Genomic DNA, 13,792 nt, shown 5'->3' with positions numbered 1-13,792 from the left:
CAACCAAGTCGCAGAGAGTTTGAAGTACTCTGACTTGGACCGGATCTGAAAGGGAAAAAAGAGCACAAACAATAGCAGAAGGAGAAAATGTGTTCAAAGTTGAAGTCAACAAAACAATGACATCATGAATGCTACTTACCTATTTTCAAGAGGACTTCTTCAATTCCTTCTTTTTCTGCCCACATTTTTTCCATCACATGGCGTCCATGATTTTTCTGCCTGTGGTTGATAACAGATAGTGTCCTCAATAGATGGGTTGCCTGCATCTCTCCTGTCTGGTGCCAGGAAAGCTGCCTTTTTATTCTCAGGTGGATTCAGGTAGCAAGCTATTGTGTACGGCGGGTGAAGGACCATAGGTGTGGACATTTGGTGATGGGCCAGCGGTGTGGGGATGGGAGGGGTGTACAGCCTCCATAGAGTGATCAAACTTGGCTGCTGAGGCCATTGGTTGATGGGCAGGATGCATGGTCTTCGTAGGGAAATGGACCTTTGATGTGGAGACCATATGGCAGGGGTGTCCAAACTTTTTCCACTGAAAAATCAAAGCAAGCGGGGGCCATTTTCATATTTTTGATTTGAAAAACCAATACAATATATGTATCAAAAATATACATTTAGGCCTCCACTCAGTTAGGGTTTTGGTCCAAAAAATATATTAAAAATGTGTCATTATTCAGTATTATTAGTATTGTTTTCATTATTATTCATGTTTTAAATCTCTAGATCAACATTAGGGAAAAAATGGAAAAAACAGAAAATATGCAATATTTTCATCCAATAACTTTTTGAGGTGGAATATTTGAGATGATATAATAATTGAAGCCTTCATTTTGGATTTTGATTCATTATTATTTTTGGAGCAATGACACTTCAAAACAAATCACACTAAAATAATTGGGGATCGAAAAGTGTCCTACTCATTAAAGTGTTAAAAAATAAATCATACATTTTTTTACTGTTTACTGTCGATGCATCAGTGTTGTCGGGTCTCCCACTAATTATCATTCAGAATAACCAGGATTTTAGATATTGCACAGGCAGCCCATGCATACTGTGCCCTCTGGGCAACAGTAGCAATGAAATGCCCAGTCACCTGGGAGTCTGGCCGCATAGTCGTTATAGCTGTTCAACCAACCTTTTTAAGTTACGGTTGGGTAGTTAACATGGGCGCCGATTGCATCGAACCTTGATAGCAGTTCAGCAAACCATTTTAAGTTACAGTTTTAACAAGTACCAAACGTTGAAACCGTGAGTCAGGATGGTGTGTGGAAAAGCTAAATGCCCGTGTCAGTCTCCCTGATAATAAAATTGTGAAAGCAAACTTTTTGATGAATGCTCTATTAAAATGTGACATTCAATATTGGTTTTACCACCGACCGGTGATTTTGATATGCTGCCCAGACAGTTAAGTAGACCGTCAATGTTCTATTAATAGCAAAACCCTTGGACTCTGAAAGTTGTAACATGTTGAAAAGAGTAGTTGCTGCAAAGAAGGCTTTGTAGAAGCAAGAATTTTGGAAAATCCTGGACTTTCCAAAATGGTGTAATAGGTTAAAAAATGTGGAAACATTGTATTGTTGTACCTTTATTTGTAGTTATTCTCCTTTTTTATTAAACATTTAAAAGTAAATGAGGCCATTCCTGAAGGAATTGTGAACGAATGCTCCAATGCTGGGAGACTGACACAGGCATTTTGCTTTTACACACACCATTCTGACCCACGGTTTCAACACTTGGTACTTCTTAAAACCGTAACTTAAAAGGGTTGGCTAAACAGCTACTAAGGTACGAGGCAATTGGCACCCATGTTAACTACCCAACCGTAACTTAAAAAGGTTGGTAGAACAGCTATAAGGACTACGCAGCCAGTCTGCGGCCGGGCAGACCCTCGCTGCTGTCGCCCGGAGGGCACAGCATGCATGGGCTGCCCGGCGGCCGGGCAGACCCTCGCTGCTGTCGCCCGGAGGGCACAGCATGCATGGGCTGCCCGGCGGCCGGGCAGACCCTCGCTGCTGTCGCCCGGAGGGCACAGCATGCATGGGCCGGGCAGCCCATGCATGCTGTCGCCCGGGCTCCTTGTGTTTTCTTTCTACTTACTAAATATATCATTTCTGTTCCAAACAGCATCACTGATGTCAACGGCAACATTTGATGATCATTTGAACAATTAAAAATCCTGCGGTATAGGCATCTTTGGCAGGAGGTGTCTTCTGCCAAGGCATTTACTCTCCTGAAGGAATAAATAAAGTACTATCTAATCTAAATTTATTGATGTCTTGGACAATTTTTCAATCGGTGGAGAATTATTGAAGTAATAACATGTTGAAATGACAAATTGTAATACGGAATTTTGGGAAAACAGAGAATTTTTCCACTTCCTATGCAGAAGAAAGCTTCGACGGTGGAACAGTTAAAACGCGTTTAAAAATGTGGAAGGAGTAGTCGCCAGAAAAAGCTATAGCACAAGTATTGTGCGGCTGAATCAAGTTCGTTTTTGGGAATTTTTGCGTAAGGCCCCCCCCCTTACGACATTCTCGAGAATTTCTTTTTTCCAAAATTATGCATTTTCTGCCCTTTTTGGGTTTTATCGGCACTTCTGAAGAGGTTTTGAGACATTTCCTACAACTATAGCACAAGTATTGTGCGGCTGAAGAAAGTTCGAAGGTGGAATGGTTTGAATAGGTTAAAACTTCGAAATGTTGTATTGTTGTTTCTTTTTTTGTCGTTATTTTATTTTTTATTAAACATTAAAAACTAGATAAGGCAATTCCTGAAGGAATTGCGTGTGATTGCTCCAATGCTGATGATGAACCGAAATCCTGAAATTATTTTAGCATTGTTGAAATCAAGCACACGATTCCTGAAGAGTCTGAAAATTTTGAAGTTGGAACAGTTGGAATCAGATGGAATAAGTGGAACTTTGAAGAATGTCCCATTGATTTCAATAGGAATTTCCCCAAAACTTAGTCCATGGGTACTGTGCCTATTAGCAACATTAGCAATGACCTGCTAGTCCTTATACTTGTTCAACCAACCCTTTTAAGTTACGGTTTGGTAGTTAACATGGACTACGATTGAAACCGTGATTCAGGATGGTGTGTGGAAAAGTTAAATTCCTGTGTCAAATGTCCAGACCACAAACAACAAGATTAAATAAATGTCTGTTGAAAAGTAATACTGAATTTGTCATTTGACTGGGGGCTCTGTTTGATTGATTTGTCAAAAAGTCTTTGACAGTAAAGAAGACTGCCTATGTCCAGTGTAGATTAAAGTCTTGACATTACCTGACCTGTGTGATTGTTAGTGATGGGTTGATGAGGCGTTGCACAGCCTTTTGACACATTTATAAACTGTATTGATCCTGTGTCACTAAATACTGACATCTGCTGGACATTAAAATTCCCTACAGGAAATCTATGGACCAACTCAACTGACACTGATTTTATCACCTAGTATATACAATAATATAAACCAAGTCATTGAATTTCATTTAGGATTATTTCATATCTTCATTTAAATAATACTATATTTTTTTTAATACTTTTTAGATACAGTCAATAAATAATGTGAACATGTATCATAACATGGAAATCTAAGAGAACGTGTTGTGAATGAGGATAGTTGTGGACTGGGAATGTTTTTTTTTTTTATTTATTTTTTTTACACATGCGCTCTGAATACGCACTATTGATTGATTGATTGAAACTTTTATTAGTAGATTGCACAGTTCAGTACATATTCTGTACAATTGACCACTAAATGGTAACACCCGAATAAGTTTTTCAACTTAAGTCGGGGTCGGATTCCACGTTAATCAATTCATGGTAAAAACGTAATGAGTGATCCATCGAGCTGGATTTGAACCAGTGCCCTAAAGAACTCAGCATAAGCTAATACAGCTTTCCACTTTATCAACTGAGCTATCGAAAGGATTAGCTGTTACTGCACACTGACACAGTGTTTGGTTCATTGAGCTCGACGCAGATGTCGATGCATCAGTGTTGTCGAGTCTCCCACTAATTATCATTCAGAATAGCCAGGAATTGAGATATTGCACAGGCAGCCCATGCATACTGTGCCCTCTGGGTAACAGTAGCAATGAAATGCCCAGTCACCTGGGAGTCTGGCCGCATAGTCGTTATACCTGCTCAACCAACCTTTTTAAGTTACGGTTGGGTAGTTAACATGGGCGCCTATTGCATCGAACCTTGATAGCTGTTCAGCAAACCATTTTAAGTTACAGTTTTAACAAGTACCAATCGTTGAAACCGTGAGTCAGGATGGTGTGTGGAAAAGCTAAATGCCCTTGTCAGTCTCCCTGATAGTAAAATTGTGAAAGCAAACTTTTTGACGAATGCTCTATTAAAATGTGACATTCGATATTGGTTTTACCATCGACTGGTGATTTTGATGTGCTGCCCAAACAGTGAAGTAGACCGTCAATGTTCGATTATTAGCAAAACCTCAGACTCTGAAAGTTGTAACATGTTGAAAACTGTGAAAAGAGTAATCGCTGCAAAGAAGGCTTTGTAGAAGCAAGAATTTTGGAAAAGCCTGGACTTTCCAAAATGGTGTAATAGGTTAAACAATGTGGAACCATTGTATTGTTGTATCTTTATTTATAGTTATTTTCCTTTTTAATTAAACATTTAAAAGTAAATGAGGCCATTCCTGAAGGAATTGTATACGAACGCTCCAATGCTGGGAGACTGACACAGGCATTTTGCTTTTACACACACCATTCTGACCCACGGTTTCAACACTTGGTACTACTTAAAACCGTAACTTAAAAGGGTTGGCTAAACAGCTACTAAGGTACGAGGCAATTGGCACCCATGTTAACTACCCAACCGTTACTTAAAAAGGTTGGTAGAACAGCTATAAGGACTACGCAGCCAGTCTGCGGCCGGGCAGACCTTCGCTGCTGTCGCCCGGAGGGCACAGCATGCATGGGCTGCCCGGGCTCCTTGTGTTTTCTTTCTACTTACTAAATATATCATTTCTGTTCCAAACAGCATCACTGATGTCAACGGCAACATTTGATGATCATTTGAACAATTAAAAATCCTGCGGTATAGGCATCTTTGGCAGGAGGTGTCTTCTGCCAAGGCATTTACTCTCCTGAAGGAATAAATAAAGTACTATCTAATCTAAATTTATTGATGTCTTGGACAATTTCTCAATCGGTGGAGAATTGTTGAAGTAATAACATGTTGAAATGACAAATGGTAATACGGAATTTCGGGAAAACAGAGAATTCTTCAACTTCCTATGCAGAAGAAAGCTTTGACGGTGGAACAGTTAAAACGCGTTGAAAAATGTGGAAGGTGTAGTCGCCAGAAAAAGGGTGGAAATAGGGCTTCGGAAAAGCAGGAATTCTGGAAAATCCTCAACTTTTTTTGACAAGGAAAAGGGGAAGTTTGAATTTCCAGAATGGTGCAATGAGTCGAAGGTGGAATGGTTTGAATAGGTTAAAACTTCGAAATGTTGTAATGCTGTATCTTTTTTTGTCGTTATTTTATTTGTTATTTTTTATTAAACATTAAAAACTAGATGAGGCAATTCCTGAAGGAATTGCGTGTGATTGCTCCAATGCTGATGATGAACCGAAATCCTGAAATTATTTTAGCATTGTTGAAATCAAGCACACGATTCCTGAAGAGTCTGAAAATTTTGAAGTTGGAACAGTTGGAATCAGATGGAATAAGTGGAACTTTGAAGAATGTCCCATTGATTTCAATAGGAATTTCTCCAAAACTTAGTCCATGGGTACTGTGCCTATTAGCAACATTAGCAATGACCTGCTAGTCCTTATACTTGTTCAACCAACCCTTTTAAGTTACGGTTTGGTAGTTAACATGGACTACGATTGAAACCGTGATTCAGGATGGTGTGTGGAAAAGTTAAATTCCTGTGTCAAATGTCCAGACCACAAACAACAAGATTAAATAAATGTCTGTTGAAAAGTAATACTGAATTTGTCATTTGACTGGGGGCTCTGTTTGATTGATTTGTCAAAAAGTCTTTGACAGTAAAGAAGACTGCCTATGTCCAGTGTAGATTAAAGTCTTGACATTACCTGACCTGTGTGATTGTTAGTGATGGGTTGATGAGGCGTTGCACAGCCTTTTGACACATTTATAGACTGTATTGATCCTGTGTCACTAAATACTGACATCTGCTGGACATTAAAATTCCCTACAGGAAAGGGCAGGGCAGGGCAGCTGTTGCCCGGTCTCCTTCTTTATTCGCTCTTCTTACTAAATATATAATTTCTGGTCCGAATAGCATCACTGATGTCAACGGCAACATTTGATGATTATTTGAAAAATAAGAAATCCTGCGGTATAGGCATCTTTGGCAGTCTGCTCTTTGTAGTTTTACATTTAATCAGGAGGTGTCTTCTGCCAAGGCATTTACTCTCCTGAAGGAATAAAGAAAGTAGTATCTAATCTAAATTTATTGATGTCTTGGACAATTTCTCAATCGGTGGAGAATTGTTGAAGTAATAACATGTTGAAATGACAAATGGTAATACGGAATTTCGGGAAAACAGAGAATTTTTCCACTTCTTATGCAGAAGAAAGCTTCGACGGTGGTGTTTTTCGGTCAGACGCTGGCAGCGGTGGCGCAGCCGCTCATCATCTTCACGCCCACCAAGATGGCGGCGTTGTGGTTCCCCGATCACCAGCGAGCCACGGCCAACATGATGGCCTCCATGGGTGAGTGAGAAATGTGGAAGTGTTTCCCCCACAGGACTGCAATCTACACTATATTGCCAAAAGTATTTGGCCAGCCATCCAAATGATGAGAATCAGGTGTCCTAATCACTTGGCCCGGCCGCAGGTGTATAGAATCAAGCACTTAGGCATGGAGACTGTTTTTACAAACATTTGTGAAAGAATGGGCCGCTCTCAGTGATTTCCAGCGTGGAACTGTCATTGGACGCCACCTTTGCAACAAATCCAGTGGCGAAATTTCCTCGCTCCTAAATATTCCAAAGTCAACTGTCGGCTTTATTATAAGAAAATGGAAGAGTTTGGGAACAACATCAACTCAGCCACCAATTAGTAGACCATGTAAACTGACAGAGAGGGGTCAGCGGAGAAATGACGGTGTGGTGTTGGTTTTCAGGAGTTGGGCTTGGCCCCTTAGTTCCAGTGAAAGGAACTTTGAATACTCCAGGATACCAAAACCTTTTGGACAATTCCACGCTCCTAACATGATTGTGCACCACTGCACAAAGCAAGGGCCATAAAGGCATGGATGACAGAGTCTGATGCAGCTGAACTTGACTGGCCTGCACAGAGTCCTGACCTGAACCCAATAGAACACCTTTGGGATGAATTAGAATGGAGACTGAGAGCCAGGCCTTCTCCACCAACATCAGTGTGTGACCTCCCCAATGCGCTTTTGGAAGAATGGTGGAAAATTCCTATAAAGACACTCGGCAACCTTGTGGACAGCCTTCCCAGAAAAGTTGAAGCTGTAATAGCTGCAAAAGGTGGACCCACATCATATTGAACGCTATGGGTTAGGAATGATATGGCCCTTCAAGTTCATATGTGAGTCAAGGCAGGTGGCCAGATACTTTTGGCAATATAGTGTATTTGTTGGCGGCGGTGGTTTGCCTTGGAATAATCCACTATTTTGCATAAATGGCTGTAAAAAAACATGAAATGCAAAACATTCATGTTTAGAATGAGTGTTGTCACAGTTCCACAATTAACGAATGTACTTTTAAATTCACTATAAATTTACAAGAATATTGGTCAATATTATTACATATATAAAAAATTAATTCATTATTGAATTCACTACTTCTATTGAAAACTGCTTCAAACTGTCAAGTATTTAAAGAGGTCCTATTATTTGAGAACCACTGGACCAGGATGGCGCAAGCGGGGATCGAACCTGGAACCCTCAAGTTGCTGGCACGGCCGCTCTACCAACCAAGCTGTACCGCCCTTTAAAATGGTAATACTAACTGTGGGGTGTTTTACCGCGGTTATCATTAATACCATTCATGATTACATCCCTAGAGTGATTTTAGATGTGGGAGGGGCCCACAGATGCATTCATGGTCTACAAAAGTCTTTCCAATGGATGAGTCACTTTTTGGAAAAAGAGGTCTGATTACGCAATATAGCAAGAAAGTGGTTACGTTGGCAACACTGATCCCTTCCTGCTACATGGTCTTATGCTCTGGCAGACCAAGTGAGTTACAAGGTGTCTATGAGCAATTTTATGGGAGACACTTGACATGGAGGTGATCATCTTTAGCCCGCTGTTCCTCCACAGCCAACCCGCTGGGCATCCTCATCGCCAACATGGCGTCTCCAAAGATCGCTCGCACGGCACAACTCCCACTTTTGGTGAGTTATATAGAATTACTGAATAGCTGATTAAAGGATCTCAAGGTAAAAATAAATGTTCACCTGTCATCCTTCAGATGTTGGTCTATGCCGTTGTTGCCTGCGTCAGCTGTTTCCTCGTCACCATGGGCATGCGGTGCAGTGCCCCCCCCCCGACGCCGCCATCGGCCAGCGCAGAACATTCCACCTCGGAACCCTTCAGACATGGCTTCAAACTGGTAGGAAACATCCTGCACTGCAAAAAGTCAGTGTTCAAAAACGAGAAAAAAACAAACTAAAATTAGGGGTATTTAGCAATATTATCTGCCAATAAAAGAAGAAGGTTTATCTTGTCAAGACTTTCCAAAACAGGTCAAATTAGCAAACCTCTATGGACCAAAAAATACCTTAAAATAAGTATATTCTCACTAATAACAAGTGCACTTTTCTTGGTAGGAAAAAAGAGACCTTTTTCCTCAATATGTTGAAGAGTATTCTTACATGAAGTAAACGCTAAGGCCATTATCTTGACGTAACGATATGCGTTCGGCATCATGATTTTTTTTTTCATGCTTGAAGTAAGACATTTTTTACTTTTAAAAAAGCAGTTTTCTACTTGTGCTGATGACACAGATTTGCAACAGTTGATATTCTAGTTTCAAGCATGTTTTACTCAATATAGGTCATAAGAGTGTGGTACGCCAGCTGCACCGAAGCAGACAAACAGGCGATTCAGAGGGTCATAAAGTCTCCACAAAAAATCATCGGCTGCCCCCTGCCCTCCTTGAAGGATTGACATAACTCCCGGTACCTCAACAAAGCAAAAAGCATCACCAAGGACAGCACACACCCCGGCTTCCACCTGTTCCACCTGCTACCATCGGGCAGGCGCTTCAGGTGCATCAGAGCCAGAACAAACAGACTCAGAGACAGCTTCTTTCCCAGAGCTGTCACCATGTTGAACTCTAACTTAATAATAATAATAATAATAATAATAATAATTCACCCCTATACAATATCCTACCCTAATACCCTACTGTGCAATACTACCCATCCATCCATTTTCTACCGCTTATTCCCTTCAAGTGCAATACGTCCGACACTGATTATTATTTATTACTTTGGTACTCTTGTCTTGTTCTGTATATTGTACAGTATTTTGTATTTCTATAGTGTTTTGTATATTGTACAGGATTGCTTCTTATTTTTATTGGATTGTAGTCTGTTTATTTCAATTGATAGTTTTTCCTTTATTACCTCTCGTGCCCATATTTGTTTCCACTACCGCACCTTAAGTTGGAGTCCTTAATCTCGTTCTATGCAAATATAATGACAATAAAGTCCATTCTATTGTATTTTATTCTATTCTATAACATCTCAGCAACAAGCTGTAATATCTTACTGAGATCATTTAGGAGCAAAACCCTTAAAACAAGTGAAACACTAACATCAAATCTGCTTAGTGAGAAGAATGATCTTATCAGACAGAAAAGAAGCAAATATCACCCTTATTTGAAACATTTCATCTTACTTTTTTTTTTGTGCAAATATATTTGATTTGATTTTACAGTTAAAATGACAAACAGTCACATCCACTCATACACGCACACATACACACTTGAGGAGAGAGGTGCACATGAACTTTAACAACTCAAGGTTTACAGTACAGACATTATTAGAAAATATACCCAAATATTGTATATATATATATATATATATACACATACACACACACATATATATATCCATACATATATATATACATATATCCATCCATCCTGCTGCGGCTCACGATCAGCAGGCTATCCAGATCACAGCAAAATGGATGAACATACCTCGGCATCAAGGATCCTCAGCAAGTGTTCACAAGATCACCTCCCGAGGGCCTGTCCACCGTACACACTTATAGGAAAAAAGGAAAAGTTACAGGGCTTGATCAATACAAAAAAACTGAACAAAAAAGCAAGTAAACCATGACAAAACCATATCAGAAGTGACACAAGAAAAACAAGTGTAGTGTTGAATCAGTACAAAAGATAATAACAATAAAGATAAAAAAGGAATACAACTACAATAAGATGGCAGTTTAGTTTTTCTTGAAATGTCTATAAGTTATGCTTCAATATATGTCAGTAAAGGTTTCCAGGTTAATTCCCATTTGTTCATATTTGTAGAGTTTATAAATCTTATTTTTTCAAGAGTCATTACATTCACAAGTTCATTTAAGCAGTTCCTGAAGTTGGGTGCAGATAGACTATTCCAGTCTCTGAGAATGAGTCTTTTGGCCAAAAGCGTCCCAAGCAGCAACACACTTCTAATATGTTTTGGAAGCTTTTGTGTTTCTGAAGACCACCCAAATAAGATCATATCCCTATCAGGGACAATTTGTCTCTGATATACCCCCGAGTAAAAAAAGAAAATGCTGGACCAAAATGATTGAATAATTGGACATCCCCAAAAGGAGTGAGACAATGATCCTTCAGCAGATTTACATTTATCACAAAGTGGAGATGTATCAGGATAAAATGTGTGTAATCAAACTTTCGAATAGTAAAAAGGATGAATCACTTTCAACTGTATGAGCCTATGTCTGCTGTTAATTGAGCACTTGTGAATTTGAGAGAGTGTCTGTTCCCATTGCTGATTGGGTATTGTTGTTCTTAGTTCCTGTTCCCATGCTCTTTGAACACTGTCTGCTGATGTCATGGACATAATGAAGCAGCTGACACATTTAGCCATAGACTTTTTACTTGTGGGTGGTAAATGTAATACTTCTAAAAGAGGATGTTTTTCATTTACCAGCTGAGACTTTGAAATGTTTTCTTTGATAAATGTTTTTACCTGCAAATAGCAAAACCAACTGAATTGGGACAAATTAAATTTGATTCGCAATTGCTCAAATGACTCAAGACTGTCCTCGACATAAATGTCTTTGATGCATTTAATTCCATTTGAGTACCAGTCAAAAAATGTTGTATCTGTTATAAATGCATGATTGTGATATATTGGTGAATACATAGTCACATTGGAAATATTCAATTGTTTTTTAATTTGAGAAAGAATTTTGATAGAATTTCGTACTACAACACTATGACGTATTGATTTAATTGAAGAGACTGGTTTAGTCAAAAGTAGCGATAGCAATGATGTATAAGGTTTCACTAATGACTGCAGTTCCAATTTCAGCCATAAGGGAGCAGAATTAAGAGATTCATTATTTGGGGACCCCATCTTCCAATAGGTCAATGCGTTCAGATTTGATGCCCAATAATCATTTTTGAACATTGTAGATCTAAATAAGTGCTTTTTGGATATTCTGCGTTTTTTACATCCCCACACAAAATCTAGAACTAAAGATTCAAGTTTTTGGAAAAAATCTACAGGAATTACAATTGGTCAATTTTGAAAAAGATAAATACATTTTGGCAAGGTGATCATTTTGATAGCATTCACCTTGCCTAACATAGAGAGAGGTAGGGTCTTCCAATACTCAATACACACTTTCAGTCTCTCAAAGTTCAACTTTAGTAATGATTCATCATTTGGAGATATTTTTAAGCCAAGATAGGATATGTAATTTTCTGCGACTTTAACTGGATTTTGACTGATCTCAACATGATCTCCTAGGAACATAAGCTCACTTTTGGACCAGTTTATTTTATAACCAGATATTCTAGCAAAAGAGTCTACATATTCTAAAAGAAGTGGTAGTGCAACTTCTGGCTCAGTAAGTGTAACAAGTACATCATCTGCATAAAGTGAGATGAGCCCACTGAAAATCCTTTAATATTAGACTTCATTCTTAAACCAATAGCCAGTGGTTCGAGGGCCAAATTGAAGAGTAAGGGCGAAAGGCAGTCACCCTGTCTCACTCCGCGGTGTAATTCAAAACTATCCCATATTACATTATTAGTTATGACATATGATTTTGGTGCAGAATAAATGATTTGAACCCATTTTATGAAATGTTCTCCCAATCCAAATAATTTGGGAACATGAAAAAGATAAGCCCACTCAATTTTGAGCATCCAGAGTCAGGACGGCAGCCTTTTTGTTTCCTGTGCAGTCAGAGTACAATACGTTCAGTAATCTCCGTACATTGCCAAAAGAAGGTCTGTCCGGGATGAAACCCACCTGATCTGGATGAATCATTTCTGTTATGTGGTTGCGAGTACCTTAGTTAGAATCTTATGGTCTAAATTGAGCAGGGAGATAGGTCTAGAATTGGCTGGATCAAGTGGATTGTTTCCCTTTTTTGGTATTATACATATATGGGCTTCATACAAAGAACTTGGAAGTTTGTTGTTCACAAAAGAATCATTTAACATTCTAAGTATTATAGGGGATAGTATTTCACTGAAAGCTTGATAAAACTCCGCACCAAATCCATCTGGACCAGGGCTTTTATTCAAGGAGAAAGATTTCAGTGCTTTTTGCAGTTCTTCAGTTGAAATAGTGTTGTCTAAAGAATTCTGATGATTTGGACTCAGTTGAGGTAAGTTTAATGTGGTAAAAAAATCATTGAAATCATTAACCGATATAGCTGAATTAGATTGATATCATTCTGAATAAAAGTCTTTGAAGACATTATTGATATCCTTTAGATCTGTACATGTTTCACCTGTTTTTGAGCATATTTTGTGAATAGCAGCTTTGGCTTGATCTCCTTTGAGCTGTCTAGATAGAAGTTTTTGTGGTTTATCGGATATTTCAAAATGTTTTTGTTTATTTTTCAGCAGGAGTTTAGATACTTCCCCATGAAGAAGAAGAGAGTTGTATTCATTTTTCAGTTCCAGCATCTTATTGTAATCAGACTGCAAAAGAGAATTTATATGAATTTTTTCCATTTCTTTTTCTAATTCTCTCTGCCTTTTTCTTGTTTTGAGATTTCAAATGAAATGATATATCCTCTCACAGTAGCTTTAAGAGCTTCCCACAATGTGGAGTCTGAGACCTCTCCGTTATCATTCACCTCAATAAAATCTTGGATAATCTTGTTTATATACTCTTTAAGATCTTCAGATAATAATAGTTGTGGATTAAATCTCCATTTTTGTTTGATTTTAAGGAGATCAATTTGAATCTGCAAACTCCCAGGACTGTGATCTGAGATGATTCTACTATGGTACTCAGGATTACTGACATTGGAGAGGGCAGAGGCTTCCACTAAAAAGTCATCAATTCTCGTGTAGGAATTGTGTACAGCGGAGTAAAATGAATACTCCCTTTTATTAGGGTGTTTTACTCTCCATATGTCTATGATATTTCTTGATCTCATAAGATTATTAATAGTTTTAGTTGAGTTAGCAATGACATGAGATTTAGTTGACAATCTATCTAAAGTGGGGTCCAAAAGGCCACCACCAATGTAGATATGAGAGGAGCTATCATCAGGAAGTAGACCAAAGACTCCATGATAAAAGTTTGAGTCATCAGTG

At 38.7% G+C, this 13,792-nt stretch overlaps 1 long non-coding RNA gene across 1 annotated transcript in view; it reads right to left on the bottom strand.

The window, feature by feature from the left end:
• Positions 1 to 6,503: 6,503 nt before the first annotated feature.
• LOC133545179 (uncharacterized) overlaps positions 6,504 to 13,792 on the bottom strand; it is a 9,707-nt gene continuing 2,418 nt past the window's right edge. Inside the window, exons 2-4 of the long non-coding RNA XR_009804743.1 lie at positions 10,190 to 10,256; positions 8,439 to 8,610; positions 6,504 to 8,369 (exon numbers count right to left, since the gene is read on the bottom strand). This is a non-coding gene — a long non-coding RNA (uncharacterized LOC133545179). The remainder of the gene's footprint in view (positions 8,370 to 8,438; positions 8,611 to 10,189; positions 10,257 to 13,792) is intronic.

The sequence above is a fragment of the Nerophis ophidion genome, linkage group LG28 (assembly GCF_033978795.1).
Source record: "Nerophis ophidion isolate RoL-2023_Sa linkage group LG28, RoL_Noph_v1.0, whole genome shotgun sequence".
In the NCBI taxonomy this organism is placed as follows: Eukaryota; Metazoa; Chordata; class Actinopteri; order Syngnathiformes; family Syngnathidae; genus Nerophis; species Nerophis ophidion.
The sequence above is the reverse complement of the archived record's forward strand: the minus strand, read 5'-3'. Positions and strand labels throughout refer to the sequence as shown.